The following is an 18,666-nucleotide window of genomic DNA, read 5'->3' as shown; positions in this document are numbered from 1 at the left end:
TTGAAATCTGTTACATCAGCTCTTTAATAGTATTTTGAGCAATAGAACAAAATTTATGGTGTCTTTAAGTGAACATGCATTAGAATTCTCAAAATCTCCAAAAAAATCAAAATCTTCTTGTACTTCTAGTCTCTCAAAATCTTTCTTGCACTTTTTCAAACAATACTTACCTTGTTAATCATCATGATCTCTCGATAATCATTTTTATATTAATAACCTATGTTGTGACCATGCAAACATTATTAATTATTTAGCTATTAGTAGATTCACAAGGCTCTTTTATCATTTGAAAATTTTTATTGTGACTGTGTGACTTCCCTTGGTCACTTCTTCATAGTCTATTTTTGAGCTTAACTTCTTAAGCCTATGACTAAGTGATCACTACTTCTAAGCCTCATCACTACATCACAGCCCTTTTTATGCTTTATGCACTTAACCATATGACTAACCACCTTCATAGATCTTAGCATTTTCTTAACTAAACCATGTGTTCACTCTTTACTCTTAACTTGAGTATTTCTTTCTTGTGATCATGCGATCATTGATTTTTTAACAAACTTTTAACTGCTTCACCTAGTCACAACCTTACTTTTATATTTGAAACTTAACTATGTGACTAAGTGATTTAAGAATTTGTTATTCTTATATTTTGACTGCCTCTTTTAATGTTGTGACCCCACGATCAAAGGATTCACATAGTCATAGGATTTACTTCACTTTTTCCTCTTAATAGCATGACCGTGCGATTAAGAAATATTTAAGAATCTCTAAAACTTTTCATCCAGTTGTGGCTTATATCTTTTGTTATCTTTTAAACCTTACAATGATGCAATCAAATATTTTAACCACTTGCATTGATAGTTTTTCTCTTTTGCTACTATTTTTGAATGTTATGCTTTTTAGGCTCTGACCATGCGATCATAGCTAGTCACTAAGTTGTTTTATTATTTTAACTTTTTGATTTTCAAGTATAGAAATGATATTTGGAATTTTTATAACCTTGGTCACACATTCACACCATAAAATCATTATTACAGTCTGCAAGCCTCCTCATATGCCTCCACATGTCTAGATCTTTTAAGTGTTAAAAGGGTTATGACTAATTGATAACATCTTTTTCTGCGGTGACTGCTTGAACTTCTAACATCATTCTTAACTGCATGACTACTTGACTACTACTTCCTTAACCATTTCTCTCATTCATTATGCAGAATGTCCCTTTGCAACAAACCACTATGACCAGGTGACCAAAGAGATATCTAACCCTTTTGTGTAGTCACACCATAAAATGTTAAGATCTAAGAATAGGCTATGACCATGTGATTACCTTTGTCACATGGTTGCACCTTAAGAATTTTCAAAGGTTCTTTAAAAGTGCAAAAATAATTTAAAATAAGACCAGGGTTCCTAGGGAAAACAAGGGAAGGAATGATGGACTAGGGTTTTTCTAGGGCAACATTGCTCATGAAATTTACAAACCTTAACTACTTAGGACAAGAACTAGATTTTCATAACAAATTTTTAGGATTTAAACCCAAGTAAAAAAATAGGCTAACAATGGCTCTGTCTAGGGATAATGGATAGCTAGCATTTATACAAGGATTCAAAATTTCTAGTTTAAGTAGACCACACACTTGACAAATAAATTTTTTTTAGAGATCAACACACACATAGGAAAAAAAATATATATAGAGAGAGGCACACATATATACAAAAATTATAATATTGAGATAGACCTAAACTATTGTTCATGGAGAGGAAAGTACCTTCAATAGAAGTACTTGTTCAAGAATTGTCCATGAACTAGTAATTCAATAATATGTCCTAATAATTCTTTCAAAATATATGAATCCTCACCTCATGTGGATTTGATCAAGTATGGGAAGAGCTAAATTGGGTTAAACTTTCCATGCTTACCTTTGTCTTCAATCATTGCATTCCACATTAGGATCATATCTTTAGGCTAAAATTTTTTAGCCACTACCTTCTTGTCATATAGGAATTTTTCCTACAACTACAACTTGGTATTTCTGATAGAGGGCTCCTTCTTGATTTCATTCAAACCTACCCATTCATCCATTCTTTCATGCATGTCATATATTATATCATTGTCATACATTTGGATATAATTGCATAATCCTATAATGTTATTTTGAGGCATTCTATTTTGTATTCCATAAACTAAATCAAAAGGTGAAACACCTATTACCTTTTTAACAGTCACTCTGTCAACCCAAACTACTAGGTGAAGCTTGGAATCCCATGCCTTCTTATTATCATCTAATGTCCTCTTGATAATTTTTAGCAAGCTCTTATTAGTTGATTCAACTTGCCCATTTCCTTATGATGATAGGAAGATCATGTTGAACTTGTAATGCCATATTTATCAAAAAATTATGAACTCCTTCATCTAAAGCACATAGCATTGTCAGTCACAATTCTTTTAGGACACCCAAATCTGGTTATTATATTATTTAAGAGAAAATATTTTACCACTTTGCTAGTATCTTTTCTAGTAGGAATGACCTCTACTCATTTTGTGAAATAGTCCATTGCTACCAAAATCCATGAATAACTAGTGTTGAACTTAGTTGATATTTCACCTATGAAGTCCATTACCCATTTCTAGAAATGTGTTGGCACTTCTACTGAATTCAAAGGGATATTTCATGAGAATTTTAATTTTCTAGCAAATCTTTGGAAAGGATCACATTTCCTAACTAGAGAATGTGCATCTTTAAATAAGTTTGGCCACTAGAAGCCAACTCTTATTACCTTATTGGCAATAGTCTTTTCCATGTAATGAATTCTACATACTCCCAAATGCATTTCAATGAGTACCCTTTCTTACTCTTTTTTATCACTATATTTAAATAGTATTCCTTGAAAATTTCTCCACCAAAAGCTCCCATATATTTGACTGCCTATATGATGTAGGACCATCTTGGGTCTTGAAGCAATCTTGCATCAACGAAAAACATTTCTCTATTTGTAAAGTAGCATTGTTGTTGGAGTTGTATTTTTGGTATTTTGCATGCTAGTTACAGGTAATGTAACTAATTTTTCATATTCAAAGGCTAAAAATTTCATGCTTGAAGAGGGCCTATATTAATATCTATGGTTAAAATTTCAAGTGCTAATTGATTATGATTTTAGAGATATGACCCTATTTCTAATGTATATATTTTTGGTCAGTTTTCACGATAGGTTTCTGTATGTGACTTTCGGGATGGATGTGCGCTAATCCTTAATGAATCAAAATTTTTGAACTTAAGGTTTTGTAGGGAACCTAAATTTATACCTTTAGTTTAAATAACAAGTTCTAATTCAATCAAAGCTAAGAGATATTGTCATTTTCCTTAGAAATCAATTTTTAGACAATTTTCATGGAAACATGTGGAGTTTTCGTCTTTTGTAGTTTTTTTTATGAGGAAATGGGATATTTTTAAGATAGGGCCATGTTATTAGATCATGTGTGGATCTAAATATGTCTTGGTATTAATTTTCATTCATATTTTTTTATAGTTTTCGTTTACTCTTCCAAGGACCTATAATGTACTTAAATGCCTGACTAGCCAACTTGTGGCTTAGCTGGCTATATAAGGAGCTTGGATTGTTGTAGGAAATCATTAGAAGATTAGGAGATTATGGTGGATGAGATGATGTAGAAGATTGATCATGAGAAGATCCTAGAGAATAAGGAAAGATGTGATCTTGGACTTGTATTCATAATTATCCGTGTATGGTCATAATCTGGAAGGCTTTTACAATTAGGCATGTTTGGATTCATTTTCTGATTATATCAATATGGTTACATAGAATCTGGTCTTTATTTGTCTGTAGTTTATTTAATTTTTATGTTGCTTCTATGTATAACTCTAAGTAGGGGATGTTTTTTGGTTGGAGTTAGATTAATTCCTCTTGAATCTATCCATCCCTATGTTAGGTGGTATCAACAAAAGTGTTCTTTCTTGTGGATTGGATCTTGGAGAACCTTATTGGAATGGTTTTAGGGTGGCAGATCTAAAATTTGACCTATAACTTGTATAAAGTTATGATCTTGCAAGAACCTAATTATCAAGATGGTTTGTGGTAGAGGAAATGTTGATAATGCTATATTGGACATATTGAGACACATTGCAACCAGACTTGAAGCTGTAGAGGCCACACAAAGAATATTTGTACATCTTGAAGATGTTAGTGATAAAGAAGAGGCAATGACTTATCTTTAAAGTTGAACAAGATGAAGAAATATTTTTGAGAGTTTTATCTAAAGCTAATTCTACACCTACTATAGAAGTTGCTCACTATGATGGAAGACTTGAGACTAATACATTGTTGGATTGGATCTCTGAGATGGTAAAATATTTTGAGTATGAAGGTACTCCTAATAATATGAAGGTGAAGATTGCAATCATGCATCTTTTTGGTGGAATCATTTGCAAACTGGTAGACAAAAGAGAGGAAAGGAAAAGATCAAGACTTGAATGCATATGCTTGGAAAGATGAAGAATAAGTTTCTCCTAGTAGAATACTAGGTTAGTTTGTTGAGAAAATTACAAAATTTGAGACAAAGGGACATGAATGTGAAGGAATATACTAAAGAATTCTACAAGCTAGATATCAGATATGGACATGTTGATGATGAAGTTGAGAAAGTGGTTATATAACTAAATGTCCTAAGAGTATCAATTCAAGATGAGATCAACTATGTTAAGATGGATAGCATAGAAGAGGAATATCAATTTTCCTTGAAGGCTAAAGAAAGGTTGTCAAAGAGACATGATCAAAGGCAGCGAGGAAGAGGTGGTAGATTTCAAAGAAGCAGAGGTAAAACCTATGGAGAAAGTAGTAGATCTAATGACACAATGCAAGATAAAGGATGGAAATATGAAACTTCTAAAAGAGGTAATTACTCCAGAGGTAGCTATACTGGTTACTCTAGGAATAATAATCATGGAAATTGAGAAGATAAATCTTTGGTTAAAGGTACTTGTTACAAATGTGGTGAATAAGGACATAGGGCCTTTGAATATACTAACTTTGGAAAGAAGATTGGAGGTAACAATATAAATACTTTATCTCGTGAAGAAGTTGTTGAAACACCTAATGAACCTAAAAATGGTGAGAACCCAATGTTAAGAAGGATCTTGTGGAATGAAGAGGTTAATGAGGAACCTATTTTGAGAAGAAGTTTGTTCAAAACCAAATGTAAGATCACTAGAAAATGTTGCAAAGTAATAATTAATAGTGGAAGTTCAGATAATTTGGCATTCGAAGTATTGGTTAAAAAATTGCAATTATAGAGATTGAGATATCCAAAGCCTTACCATGTTGCTTGTATCCTAAAGGAGCATAATTTACTTGTATGTAGTCACATTTAAAATTGGAAATTATCATGATGAAGTCTTGTGTGATATTATGCCTATGTATTGTTGTCATATTGTTTTGGGTAGACCTTGGTAGTATGATAGAAAAGCTTTGCATGATGGTAGATTGAATAAGTATACTATTTGGGTGGAAGGAAAGAAACAAAAATTGTTTCCTTTGGTGGATAAGTTTGATGAAAGTCTTAGAGTATGTTTGGTAAAGGGTAATACATTTGTAAAGGAAATGAAAGAACAAAATGTTTTTTATGCTTTGATTCCTAGAAATTTTGAGAAATAAGATGAATTAGAACATGCACTTGAGATTGAACCTTTTTGATTGAATTTCATGACATTATTTTTGATAATGTACCTGATGGTTTGCCTTCTATGAGAATTATAAGTAATTTTATGGATTTGATACCTAGAGCTGGTTTTCCTAATAAAGCACCACACAAATTTACACCTGATGAAAAGATTGAGCTTAATAGACAAGTGCAAGAATTGCTTGAGAGAGATCTGATCAAAGAAAGTTTAAGTCCTTGTGAGGTACCTATTGTGTTAGCACCTAAAAAGCATGGAGAATAAAGAAACATTGATTCTAGAGCTATAAACAAGATCAAGGTGAAGTATAGATTTCCATTTTCTAGGATGGATGATATAATGGATAGTTTGAGTGGAGCAAAGTATTTTACAAAGATTAATTTTAAAAGTGGCTATCATCATATTAGAATAAGAGAAGGAGATGAATGGAAAGCTACTTTTAAGATTAATGAAGGATTGTATGAATGTTTGGTTATTCCATTTGGTTTGACTAATGCATGTAGTAATTTCATGAGATTGATGAATGATGTTTTGAAGAAATGGAGACATTATTTGATGCCTAAAGATTTTGTGTTCTATACTAATCATAAAGCTTTTTAGTATTTGGGAAGTCAACATAAGTTGAATTAGAGACATATGAAGTGGGTTGAGTTTTTGTAGAGTTTTTTATTTTCATTGAAGCATACAAGTGGATAGTTGAATAAATTTTTTGATGCCTTGAGCCAAAGAATAAATTTATTGATAGATATGAGAGTTGAGGTACTTGGTTTTGATGATTTGAAGAATTTATATGAGACTGGTCTTGATTTTGTAAAACATTAGAAAGCCTATAAAGAAAAACAATGAGTGATAAATGGGCTGATTATTTCATTCAAGAAGACATGTTGTTTAAGGGAATTTGGTAATGCATACCTAGAGGATCTGTGAGAGAAAATATAATGAAGGAGAAACATGGTGGTGGACTTTTTGGACATTTTTGGATTGATAAGATAGTGAAACTCATTTCAGAGAGATACTTTTGGCCACAAATTTATAAGGATGTGTAGAGAATGGTAAGAAGTTTCAAAATTTGTCAAACAACAAAAGGAACTAGTCAAAATTTGGGATTGTATTCACCTTTTCTAATACCTGATAAGCCTTGGGAGGATATCAATATGGAATTTGTTCTTGGTTTACCTAGAAGTCAAAGGAGTAATTATTCTATCTTTTTTGTGGTTGATAGATTTTCAAAGATGGATCATTTCATACCTTGTAAGAAAACATCTGATGCATTACATGTATCTTAATTATTCTTCAAGGAAGTGGTAAGATTGCATGGTTTTCCTAAATCTATTATTTCAGACAGAGATACTAATTTTACTAGTTATTTTTGGAAGACAGTTTGGAAGAATCTAAATATAGAGTTGAAGTTTAATTCTACATTTCATCCTCAAAAAGATGGACAAACTAAAGTTGTGAATAGAAGTGTGTGTAACTTGTTGAGATGTTTGGTTGGGGACAAGCGTTCTAATTGGGATCTGGTTTTGGCACAAGTAGAGTTTGCATATAATAATTCTATGAATAGAAGTACCAATAAAACACCATTTGAGATTGTTACTAGATTTCATCCCAAGGGAACTACAGAATTGAGAGACTTAAGCATGGAATCAAATAGGAGTGTTGAGGTTGAATAATTTGATGATTTCATGAAGAAACTACATCAAGAAGTCAAAGATAACTTGAATAATAGTAATCTGGTATATAAGGAAAGAATGGATTAGAAAAGAAGACATAAATATTTTGAAATTGGTGATGAAGTAATGGTTTACTTGAAAAAAGAACAAATTTCTAGTTGGAACCTATAGCAAGCTAAAAATGAAGAAGTTTAGGCCTTGTAAAATTCTTAAGAACCATGAAAGTGGTAATGCTTTTGAGATTGAATGACAAGAGGATATTGATATTTCACCTATATTCAACATTGTAGAAAAAAATGAGTACCATGACTTAGATCATGAAGCAAATGATAAACTAGAGTATCATAAGAAGCAAGATAAGGGAATTGAAAGATTTTTTGATACTAGGATAAGAAAAAGCACTAGAGGAAAAGATTATTTGGAATAGCTAGTTCAGTGGAAAGACAAGTCAGCTGAAGAAAGTTCTTGGATTACACAAGATGAGTTGGATATTTATGATTTGAGTTAGAATATGAGTAGTGCTTGATGTGGACATCAGTTATTTATTAACCTTAGGTGTCTAATTTAGGGGCATCTTGGGTCTTGGAGCAATCTTTCATCAACCAAAAACATTTTTATTTTTTTGTAAAGTAGCATTTTTTATGGAGTTGTATTTTCTATATTCTATGTGACTTTTGTAGGTGATGTAACTAATTTTAAACAAGGCTTCAAAGGCTGAAAATGGTAGGGATTAAAGAGGGCCTAGATTAATATCTATGGTTAAGAGTGCAATTCCTAAATTATTATGACTTGGGAGATACAGTCATTTTTCTAACGCATCAATTTTTTTCTAGTTTTTGTAATAGGTTTCTACATATGACTTTCGAGATGGATGTGCAGTAATCCTTAATGAATCATCCATTGTAAACTTAAGGGTTTGTAGAGAAACTAAATTAATATCCTTAGTTCAAAGAATAAGTTCTAATTTAATTGAAACTAGGATATATCATTGTTTTCCTTAGACATTAAGTTTTGGATAGCTTTCATGAAAACATGTGGAGTTTTCATCTTGCATAGTTTTGTATGGGGAAATGGGATTTTTTAAAGATAGGGCCATATTATTAGATCATGCATGGACCTAAATATGGATTGGTATTAATTTTAATTCATATTTTCTATAATTTTGGTTTTCTCTTCCAAGGAGGACTTATAATGTACTTAAATGCCTGACTAGCTAACTTGTGGCTTAGTTGGCTATATAAAGAGCTTTGATTATTGTTGGAAATCATTAGGAGATTAAGTGATTATGGTAGATGAGATGATGTATAATATAGATCATGAGAAAAACCTATAGAAGAATACCAAATGTGAACTTGGACTTGAATTCATAATTCTTTGTATATGGTCATAACCCAAAAGGTCTCACAACCAAGCATGTTTGGATTCATTTTCTAATTATATCAATATGGTTGCACAAAATCTGGTCTATGTTTCTCTATTTTTTATTTAATTTGTACATTGATTCCATGTGTAACTCTAAGTAGGGTATGTTCTCTGGTTTGAGTTAGATTATTTCCTCTTGAATCTACCCATCCCTGCATCACTTTAACTTCACACACCTTCTCTCATTATCAGTTAAGTGTGATGGTGCTTCCATATGTTGCAAATAGTATATAACATATTTATAATAATCATAGTTATCCATATCATAGATCTTTGATCTATGATATTCATCCACAACATTTGTCTCATTAGAATCCAAATTTGACTGAGCCATCAATTTTTCTAAACCCTAGCCTCTTACCAATTTTGTAATTTTAATTTCAATGTTGAACTCTTGGATTGTATTAATCCATCTACACATTCTACTAGATACTTCTTATTGAGAAAATATGTCTTTGATTGATACACTAGGCACAAAAGCTATAATAGCAGCACCAACAAGGTAACACATGAAAGCTTTCATGGCTTTGAAAACATCACATGTTTATTTCTCATTAATTTCATATTTTTAGTGAAGAATGCAATGGGTTGTTCAAAACCTTCTTCATTCTTTTGGAGTAGGATTTTTGCAATAGTATGAAAAGATGCAAACAAAAAAATATGTATGGGTTTTGCATAATTTGGTGTCCTCAACACTAGTACATTTTTTATGGCATCTTTGACATCTTAGAAAGAAGTATATGGTTCACCTTCCCAATTAATTAGTGCCCCTTTCTTAAGAATTTTTGAAATAGGTATGTTGATCTCAACAAAATTATTTACAAATCTTCTTAAAATTTTTAACTTGACCAAAGAAATACTAGATACCTTTGATATTTTTAGGCTTAGGAACCTTATCTATTGCTACAACTCTTTACAAATCAATCTTAACTCCATATTTAGACACTACATGGTCAAGAAAATTTCCTTTGGCTTTGGGTTTATTGAGACTCCATATTACAAGGCTTTTATAAAGATTTTTTCTAAATTCTTGAAGTGATCTTCAATTTTCTTGCAATAAGCTATTAGATCATCCTAGTAGAAAAGCATGAATTTATCTATGTATTCTTTGAAGGAAAAAACCATGGCTCTTTGGAATGTATCTCTTGCATTGATCAAACCAAAAGGCATCCAAACATATACATATGTTCCCCAAGGAGTTGTAAAGGTTGTCTTGGACTACTCCTTCTCATCAACCAACACATCATTATATCTAGAGAAACCATCCATCATGGACATTAGTTTAGAACTAGTAACCTATTACAACATGACTTCCATGTTTGAGAAGCCATAGTGATCTTTTAGGGAAGCAATATTCAAATTCTTGAAGTCTACACACAACCTAATGTCACCATTTTTCTTTCTAACTAGCACTAGGTTGGACACATATGAAGGATTTCTAATGGGCTTAATAATCTCTCAATCCCTTAGCTTTATGAGCTCTTCTTTCATCTTGGGAGCTAATGTAGGATTAACAAGTCTTTGCTTTCATCTAAAGGGCTTGGAATTCTCTTTTAGTGGTATAACATGTTGAAACAAGTCTTCCCTATAAACTTTAAAGTCATCAAATGACCATGCAAAGACATGCCTAAATTTCCTTAGAAACTCAATCAAATATTTTTAAATGATAGGGGATAATGTTTTACCTATGTACACTTTCTTAGGTGATTCGATTCTTCCAAGGTTCACTTCTTCAATATATTATGGTTTTATGTCCTTAAATTCTAAATGCACTATGTCATGATTGTCAAAGACACTCTCTAACATGATTAATTCTTTGGACACTTTCTTTTTTTTTTAGCTATAAAATTTCTTGGCCAAAAATGGTCTCTCTCCCATCTATATTCTCAACAAAGTGCTACAATCTAGTTCCTAGCCATGGTATTTATCTTTATGTAGAATAAAATTTAAAATATCTTTATCATCCTCAAATACCTGATAGTTCTCTATGTTTTCAAGAATGGATGACATGTTCTACATCTCAATCTTGAAAAGACCAACAAATGATAGGTCATTAGGCTTAATGTCTACATTACTAAACAGATCAGCCATTTTATTATTACTTTTATCCATCCAAGAAATCTAAAAGGAATCAAATACTTTGATCTGATGCCAAAAAACATTCCTATACTATTTCAACCTTTTTATCTTGGATGCATATGTCTCTTTAATCTAAGACATGACCAATTTTGAATCACCAATAACATGCAACTTCTTTATACCATGGTTCACAACCACTTTCAATCCAAGTAAAAGTGCTTCATATTATGCTATGTTATTAGTACAAGTCAAGTTCAAGGTAAATGAGTACCTAAATGTATTCTTTTTGGGAGATATGAAACCAATTCAGCTCTTGACCCATCTTTAGAACTATCCCCATCAAAATTTATAGTCCAAAGATTCTGAGAATCTAGGAATTTTGTTGCTTCCTATGAAATTAATGGGACTATCGTTTCAACTTCCTAAATGGTGATCTTAGCTCTAAAAGAATTCACTTCTATTCTAGGGAACAACTAGAATGTATATCAATATTATCTTCAAGCATATGGATAATCCTTGGTTCTTTGTCAACCTTGATAAATTTGTCTCCTATGTGAAATATGGCAAAAGACAAGTCACATTGTAAACTACCTCCCATTGTAACACTCCATTTTTTTGAGAGAAATATTCGATATTGTGGAGGAATATCAACTACTAGGATAGTCATAGTTAAGTAAACATTAGGATAGGAAGCTAATCTAAAAGGCAAGGCATTAATTTTACCTATGACAAGGACTTCTCTAGTATCTATAGCTCTACATATACCCTACTTTGTATCCACCGTTAGACCATGATCTTTGATGATTTTAAATGGCATGACAATATTTGAGTATCCTGAATAAATCATGCAATTATTTAATTTTTTTCCATTTATAATTAGACTAAGGAAGTGTTGTAGTCTCACAACACACAACCCATTTCTTTTAGAAATGGGGACCCCTAGTAGATTTTTTCATACTAGGCTTCTAGTTTGGAGACTGGATCATTTTTGGACTCCCCCAGGGGTCTAGGTAAAGCCCTAGTCTTGACTAGAGAGTCCCATAGAATTAAGAATAAGAAGAAATATCTCTTTTTGAGTTCAATTCGCACTTTCAAAAAGGTGTGCATGTGCACACATTTATAAGGTGCACATAGGTGCACCCTTTTGGAGGTACAAATTATGCACCTCTGGAAGTGCACATCTATGTACTCTTAGAGGAGTGCACTACCACACCTCTTAGGGGTGTGCAAGTGCTCTCCCTCCAAAAATGTGCATGTGCACACCTTTGGAGGTGTGCATTTGTGCTCCCTCCTAGGTACCCCTTCCTTGGGGTCTATATATGACCCTAGCCCCCCTGACCCTCCTCACTTACTCTCACTCACTGACTAGAAGTGCACCTCAATGCTCCCAATCTCTATGCTCCTCCTCATCCTACATACAAAACATAGCTCAAGGTAAGCCCTTAACAAAGGTGTGCACATGTGAACCTCCACAAACCAAATCAAAACCTAAAATAAAGACAACCTAAAAACCTAACTCCAAAGCACAATGTAGGTGCACACATGTGCACCTCCACAAGATGTGCATGTATGCACCTTCCAACATAAACATCAGGACAAAAATGCTAAAAGCCTAAGGCACCATGGAAGTGCACACATGCACACCTCCACTAGGTGTGCATGTGCATACTTCTATGTTCACAAAAAGCACAAAAGGCTAAGACTTACCCCACTTTCCATGCAATGTGCATGTGCATAGTTGTGCATTTGCACATGTGTTTACCTCACCTAGGTGTGTGCCTATGCAAGTGTGTAATTTCACATAAAAGGCTATTGATTGGAAAAAATAGTGGACCTAACAAGGTGAACTAGGTGTGTTGAACTACATGCCAAGGGTTTTTGGGGGCATTTGACTATTTTGATTACATTTTTTACTAATGTTGACCTATTTTGGAGTTAAGTAGAGTCTTGTTTAGGTCAAGTTTTAACCTTTTGACTAATGTTTGTTTTTCTTGTACATGCAAATAAGATGACATCATCATCCTCTTTAATGGAAGAAAAGATGGCTCTAAAACTAGTAGCATTCAAGTATCAAGGAGCACCAAGGAAATTAAGGTTTCAAGATGGAAATATTGAGATTAGAGACATAGAACTTAGGCATATAGACTGGAATGTGTTTCTCACAATTTACAACAAGCCTAAGGAGAGGTCTACTATGGTATCAACTCTTATGCACTTAGGCCTTCTAAATGTAGCATCTCACCCAACATCAGTTCAATCCTCAAAACTAATAATGACCCTTGTGGAACACTATGGGACCAAAGAGAAGGTTGTTAAGAGTGTTATAGGAGAGATAGTCTTGGACCTTTGACCTAGAACATTGAGAAGGTATTTCACCTTCCTAGGGTGGACTGATATTTAAAGATAACATATGATAGAGAAGAATGATGGTACAGGGATAATATGAAAGAAGCACAAGAAATAGTTCAATCCTCCTTCCTGATTGATAGAACATGAGTGAGCTACACAGTCCATAAATTTAATAGGACAAGGGAATATATGAAGGACAACATCGGGTATGCAATTTTACTTTTGAGTAGCTATGGGACTTCCTACAACATGCCACCTTCAAACCTGGATGATCCACTTTATAGAAACCATCAGAACAACAAAGATGCCAATATATTGAGCTACCATCCTAAGTGATAAATTGGATGAGAAAATTGTAGCCATCAAAGCTGATCCACATTTCTACATGACATCATACATGGTTTATTTTTTGGTGGCTAGAACCATAAATTACCCAAGCCTCTACGAAAAGGGAAGCATATAGGATGAAAATGCTTGGCCCTATGTAGTATACAATTAGTGAAGAAGAAGCTCCCAACATAAATTATGGAATACAAGATGGTGAATATTAGTTTCATCTTCACAATCATTAGGTTCATTGAAGGTGATCATGCCAAAATAATGTCAGTAGAGGTAGTAGCCAGGATTAGAAAAATTGGTGCCAATTACATTCAATTCAAAACCTTTACCTATCTTAGGGTAGTTGGTCTCTACTATTCCCAAAGAATCTCCCAAGATACCCATCTCATAAGCTCATCCTATTGGAGATTACACACCAACTCACTTCTGCATATGATAGAGTGAGAATAATTTTGACCTTATGGGAAGACTCTTTGTCAATTAATGCCAAAACACTTAATTATTTGGTTAGTTATATTGTCACCGAGCACCATTGATTAAACCTTATAGACAGTGTCAATTAAGCATGGAGTGTTAACTAAGAAGAGTAGATAGTACTATTGACTAAGATGTAATGGTAATCGAATTGTTGCAATGTCAACCAAGCTCTTTAATGTTTTTCAAGTCATTAGTGATAACTAAGTTCATGCCTAATCCTGAGTGATCAATGTGAACCAAGCACTAGTGTCAACTGAGTTCTAGAGTGATTAATGTGGAGCCACATCAGACTCAAAGGTTCATTCAATATGTTTTCTCCCTAGATTATTTCTCTGGGGGTTTGTAGGTAGTGCCCCCAAGATGGGGTCAATGGGAAATGACCTTGAATGACCTTATATTGTAAAAGGTTTCAACTTCTATTTTATGTTGGATGACTTATTCTATCCCTAATTATGTAAGAAATAAAAATATTGTATAAAAATGATTAGGGATAGGGATTTCATAATTTATGGTGAGATTGTAGCTTCTTTTAGTAGTATTGAGCTTTAAGGGATTATAGATTATAATCACTATATTATAATAATATTGGACTTGTTGTTCATGGACATAGCCTAGGGATTAGGTGAACCACATCTTTGTGTCTTGTGTTCTCTTCTTTGTGATCTATTATTTTTTGATATTGGTTATATTTTCATGTAATTGTTTTTTTGTCTGAGGTTAATCCTAACACACTATGCTTCCAAGTATTATTATATCACCCTAACGGACTTTTGAACTCAAGTGTTAACACTAAGCTGACTAGGTGAAGATTGTTTAATATGATATTGTAGCTAACTTTAGAGGGTAATTATGTGGATTGGTATAAACATGAGATATCTTGTCATATCCAAGTATTGATGAAATATATGGAATATGAAGAACATGAAATTTTTAAGATTGACTAAAGGCTACAAGTAGTGTAAGGAAAAGTAGAGTCACATCCATCACATTAAGGTAATCATTTTGCATCAAATGAATCTCATTTAGAAAACCAAGTTGTACAGTAGAGATCAACTACTGGTTCATCCTAATAGGTGCATCAGTCAAATCCTTTAACAAGGTGGACTTAATAGTCTTATGAAAAATCTCCTAACTAAGTACATACTTCATTGTATTTTATAAATCCTTTTACAAGATGGAATTAACAATCCTTATTGCTCCTAATAGGGAAGATCACCTGAAGTGATCATTTGTAAACCTTAACATGCCAACTTTATACAATAGTACTAAAGCTTGTGGCTATCATCACCACCTTAGTTTTAATTTCTATTTGGAAGGTTTCTAGGTTACCAAATATTATGTCAAGTGTTATGAATGTTTTATTACTTTAAATCTTTCCTACATGCAATTAGATCATATTAGTTAATGAAAGGATTAATTGGTTAATTGAAGCAAAAGTTTTATTGCTTCCTGATTCAACCCCACACCCCCCCCCCCCACCCCCCAAAACTCCCCTCTTAGTCATCTAGCCATCTACATTTCCAACAATTAGTATTAGAGAATTTGGTTCTCATATCAAAAGTATAGCAACTTCAGAAAAGATTCGAGGCAATGGAAGTGTACAAACTAGAGAAAGCTAAAGAAAATGAAAAGTTGGATCTTAACATAGCCATGGATCAATTCAAGAAACTGAAGGAGAAAATCTCTTTATCCTTGCAAAGAAGGAAAGAACTAGTAGCACAGATGAATGCCAATCTCTACACAGAATAAAAATTGAAGACATTTATCAAGACATAAATTTAAATGAAGTTGATGCAATAGTTAAAGATTTACCTTAAAAGAATCTCACTCTACATGAAGAAGTCAAAAAAATGAAAAGAGAACAAGAAATTTAGTTAGTCTGAATGTGTGAAGACATGGAACAAAAAAGCATCGAAAAAGAAGAGAAAATATTGCTAACTAAAAAGATAGAAGAAAAGGATAATGAAATTTAACACCTATCTCTTCAACAAGCAGATTTCATAAATAGACTCAATTGTGCAAATCAAGAGCTTATCAACTTAAGAGTAGATGATGAAAGATTGCAGAATGATCTAAGTGTAGAAAGGAAAACCAATGAAAGGATAATGAAATCTCAAGAGATCATGAAGAAATTCAATCTTTACCAAGTTTGGAGACCTAATCGAGCATGAATGTAGATAGCATTTATCGAGTTGAATATCTGAGTTGAAGACTAAAGGTATTAGTCAAACATGTCACATCTATCGAGTTAAATAGGCTATCACTAAGCTATTTTTCATATGATAAATTTATGGAAACTTAGAGACAAATTTTGAATGAAAGGAAGAATCAAACAATTTCATTCTTCACTAGGAATTCTAGAGAGAACAGAGAAGAGAAACCTTAAGCCCTTGAGAAATTTAGAGAAAATTTGTCAAGGATTATTCTACCATCATCGAGAATTATGGCATCCTCATCTAGTAGCATGGTTAAGAAAGGATATGAGATGTTAGTAAGGAATGATGTGTGTGAAGACTCAAAGTTCAAGCTTTTTCCTATGATTGTAGAGGAATTGGACCCAGTCAGTGCACACTCACACATTCCACTGAAGGTACTATTAATTCATGATGTCAAATATTTTTATCACTATTCAATTCAAGAATTAGGAACTCTAAAGTTAAATCAAGTGTATGAGGCATTGTGTGTGGATAGAAACCTAAAACCTAAGTACAAACACCTAGAAGTGAAGGGTTTAACCCATATTTTGCATATGTCAAAGAATTTTCAAATCAAATGGATTAGGATTATCATGAGACATGTTCATGATATGCAATTTTGGCTTGATGAACCCATCAAAATCATGAAGAAAATGATTCACTAGGTTATTTGTCATGTCCCCTTTTCAAATAATTAAAAAATAATAATCTTTGCTAAGACAGGCAGGCCCAAGAAAGTGAAGTTTCGGAAAAAGGGAGTTAATCTTTGGAAACCGTTGGACTAGTAAATGATAATTATTATTAAAATATGTTTCATTAACCTCTCTTGGATGTGAGTTACAGTTATGCCCTTTTTAAAGAGGTTTGGAGGCATTTTGGGGGGGATTCCAGACTTGATTTTTGCTCATTCTTTGTTATTCTTCAGAGGCTGCCAAACCTGTGGAGAAGGAGACCCAAGAACGGGAGTTTGCAGGTTTCCAGGGAGACCCAAGAACGGGAGTTTGCAGGTTTCCAGGAAGGATAAGGATGGGAGTTTGAATCCATTCCATGTGCATGCTCATACAGAGTTTGCCTTTGTGCTGAACAGTGTAGATTTGTGAGTTTTCAGGTGTATTTTTGTAAGAGTTTGGTGTTTCCGGTTGAGTATTTCATATCAGTTTTGGTTGCTGCTGTATTTTAGACTTTAAGCTATTAAAAAAGAGCTGAATATATATATTGGGACATGATTAAACTTCTGAGATAGATTATTAGTGTTCTTGTGGTGTTTTCGGGCATATTTTGTGCTATTTCGGGAGCCTGATGAGCATAGTTTTGGTCCTACATTTTTGAGCTGTTGTGTAAAGGCTATACGGATCTGGAAATGTCAAATTTTAGGCTGTTATGCTGCTGAAAGTTCTGTAAAAATTTTCATTTTCAGATTCATTAATAATTTGTGAAGTTGTGAAGCTTTTAGCACTATTTTCAACATACCCGATTTGGGGTTTCTTGAGGAATTTGGTGGATCTTTGGGATATTAGCTGTTTGATTTTAAAGATCTGATTAGAGGTTGAAAATATCATGAAAAATCAGAAAAGGGACATTTCATTATTTGATTTCCCATGCTTGATAAATCCAAGACAACCAAAACCCTAGTTTGAGTTGAGCTCACAAAGAAGACTCTTTCTAAGTGAGATGGTAGAGGAATGAAGCTAAATGGATTCACTAACATGGAAATTAAGTTTGGTATTAATGTGATTGCACTTAAGATATATAGTTCCAGTATACCAAATAGTGTTGCACCTGAAGCTGTGGACTTGGCCTTCAAGGTAGTCAAGAAAAATCTTTCTTTGAGCTCACCGAGTTGTAGGTAAACTAGTTGAGAAAAAAAAAAGGAAAGTATCTAGGCATCAAAGAAAAATCCATGTAAGTTTGGTTTGACGACATGAAGAAATAGAAGTCTTTTTGGCCCTTTTTGTGAACATTTCTCTAGAACATACTAAACTTTATCATCTTTTAATATAAATATTTTGAACTTTTGATGTATAAAGTATGGACATAGGGCATAAAAATGATAATCGGAGTTATATCTAAAAAGGGGTTCATTTTGTGGTAAAAATCTTTCTTCATGAATGTTTGATATGGGTAGATCTTCCTGCAGCTAAAGAGATTGCAAAAATTGTTAGTTGAATAATTAATGCCTTTTCTTTATAAACTAATAAATGTAAATAAATTTATGTGGGAAGTCTTATGTGTATTAAATGTTGATCACAGGAATATAAGCTGAGCAGGAGTTAATAAAAAAAACTAAGAAGGAATAGCACTAAGGCATTGATGGTATTAAAGAGAAGCATTATGACACCATTGCAGCTAGAAACTTGGTAGCAAAGTCAAAAGGGACCTATTTTAATGAATAACAAAGTGGGACCTAATAAAGTGGCTGAGTTTGGAAGCAAGCATGAAAGC

Source organism: Cupressus sempervirens, chromosome 10 (assembly GCF_028749045.1).
Source record: "Cupressus sempervirens isolate cs-2001-9-10 chromosome 10, ASM2874904v1, whole genome shotgun sequence".
In the NCBI taxonomy this organism is placed as follows: Eukaryota; Viridiplantae; Streptophyta; class Pinopsida; order Cupressales; family Cupressaceae; genus Cupressus; species Cupressus sempervirens.
The sequence above is the reverse complement of the archived record's forward strand: the minus strand, read 5'-3'. Positions refer to the sequence as shown.